The following is a 2,500-nucleotide window of genomic DNA, read 5'->3' on the forward strand; positions in this document are numbered from 1 at the left end:
ATATATATATTATTATTATTATTGAGCTTTGTCAACCAAACTCCGATGTAGAAAAGTTATAACTTTTCCAATTCTGTGTGTGTGTATCACTACCCTGGATGGGTAAAATGCAGAGATCCAATTCAGTTATAACTTTTCTACCTCCGGGATTGGTTTGACAAAGCTCACATGGACTACTTGTAAGGGTGTTGGGCTGGAAAGTGTAAGGTCACCGGTCCAATCCCCAGCCTGTAGGAAAAATGTGGGCGGGGGAAGTGGTTGAGCACTGCAGTCCCATGCCCACATCCACGGCTGAAGTGCCCTTGAGCAAGGCACCTAACCCCGATCACTGCTCCGGGTTAGTGTGCTTCACTTCACTGTGTGCTGTGTGTATCACTACCCTGGATGGGTAAAATGCAGAGATCCAATTCTGTGTGTGTGTGTCACTACCCTGGATGGGTAAAGGGCAGAGATCAAATTAAGAGTGTGTGTGTGTCTCTATCTCTGCCAGTATATAGTCACTTTTACTTTAATTTGGGCTATGTTAGGGCTGCCCACACACACACACACCTACACAACTAAAGTAAACTACACACACACCCAGATACCCACAGAGATACACACACACTCACACCCAGATACCCACAGAGATACACACACACATCATGTCCGGTACAGAGAAGGACAGGAGGAGCTTCTCAACTCTCAGAGTCTGCCTTCCTTAACACAACTCTCTGCCTGGACACAAGAACACAGAACTCAGAATGGACACCTCAGTGGTCATGAGTGGATTTCTGCTGCTGTTTGTCATCGCTGGCACCACCACTGCCAGAAATCTTAATGATGACACTTTTACTGTCGAAGGAGTCGGTGCTTTTTTTGAAAAAAGGTACGACTGCAGGAAGAAATCTTCAGTGCTGTACAGAGTGTCTGGAGATGAAGATCTGCTTCTGGTCAACTGCTCACAGCCAGAGAGACCACCGCCACACGGCTATGATGTCACATGTGAGGATTGGGGTTTTCGCATGACCAACGTCACTACTGCCCACAGTGGAGACTACAGGACTGAATGCAGGACAGGAGGAAACACCACAGAACACACCAGCCACCGTCTCACGGTCTGTAAGAAGGTAGGGGGTCCTGAGAGGAAACGTGTAAGACATGACGGCAGTGTTGTGCTGTGCAGGGCGGATTCAACCCTGGGCCACGGGATGAGCCTACAGCTGTACCGATACATATGGGAGCCTGAGCCTGTTCTGGTCCTGGACACCAGCTCCTCCCTGGAGCCACTCCTGGAGGACATGAGAGGCCGACTGCACGTTGATCTCAACAACTCTCAGGTCACACTCTCTGGGGTTACGTATGATGACCGCAGTTTCATGTGCCTGAAATGGAGAGGAGCTCAGTGCCAAAGTATGCACTCTAGTGTTGTGGATAATAATCAATTCGTCTTAGCTCATGTAGAGGAGAACCTGACTCTTCCTTGTGTTTCAAAAGGACAGTCCCCCGCCGATGTGTACTGGCGCACTCCTGCTGGGAATGTCTTTCTCAGCAACACTCAGACTCGTCAACAGGAATGGATGTACATGCTAAATGGCAGCCAGACTGGGGACTACTCCCTCATCATTCCCTCTGTGTCTCAGGAACACTCTGGGAGATATAGATGTAATGTGCGTGGCCTCAGGAAGAGATTTCACCTCTTTGTTTGCTGCAAACTGTCCCACTTAGAGCTCATGTTTTCTCACGGTGAGAGTGTCCTTCTGGAATATAATGCCACTGCACACAACTTTCACCGTCTGGAGTTACGGTGGTACCGTCAGATAGCTCTACAGCCCCAGGTTCCTATTCTAGACAGGAGGGATGATTCTGTGCTTCTGCCTGAGGATCTGAGGGGCAGAGTGACTGATTCCTCCCCTCGTCACGCCCTGATCATATCCAATCTCACAGCAGAGGACAGTGGGCTGTACACGTGGAGGGTCTATGGACGGTATCAGGAGATAGAAGGATGGGAATATGTTTGTTCTGAGGGAAGCATCCGTCTTCTGTACAGGGACCCCTTTGGGGTGGACTCTCCTTTCTACAGGGCGTACGCTTCACTCATGGGCTGTGGGCTGCTGGGCCTGGGGGCTGCTGGGATCTGGTTCAACCTGAGGAGCAGAAGAGGAGGACAGGCCTCTGGACGTCAGAGCGGAGAGGGGCAGCAGAGCTAAGATGAAAACCTCCATGATGACGTGGAAGTGGCTGAAGACAGCGTCTGAACTGAACACGCTTCTCTCCTGCGTCTGAACTGAACACGCTTCTCTCCTGTGTCTGAACTCAACACGCTTCTCTCCTGTGTCTGAACTGAACACGCTTCTCTCCTGTGTCTGAACTGAACACACTTCTCTCCTGTGCCTGAACTGAACACGCTTCTCTCCTGTGTCTGAACTGAACACGCTTCTCTCCTGTGTCTGAACTCTACACTCTTCTCTCCTGTGTGTGAACTGAACACGCTTCTCTCCTGTGTGTGAACTGAACACGC

General features: G+C 50.2%; 1 protein-coding gene across 1 annotated transcript in view; it reads left to right on the forward strand.

Moving 5' to 3' along the window:
* LOC308376714 (ATP-dependent 6-phosphofructokinase, platelet type-like) overlaps positions 1–2,500 on the forward strand; it is a gene marked incomplete at its 3' end in the record, with an annotated part of 29,127 nt that overhangs the window by 4,449 nt on the left and 22,178 nt on the right. The window lies entirely within an intron of this gene.

This window comes from Sprattus sprattus (assembly GCF_963457725.1).
Source record: "Sprattus sprattus genome assembly, chromosome: 15".
Lineage (NCBI taxonomy): Eukaryota > Metazoa > Chordata > Actinopteri > Clupeiformes > Clupeidae > Sprattus > Sprattus sprattus.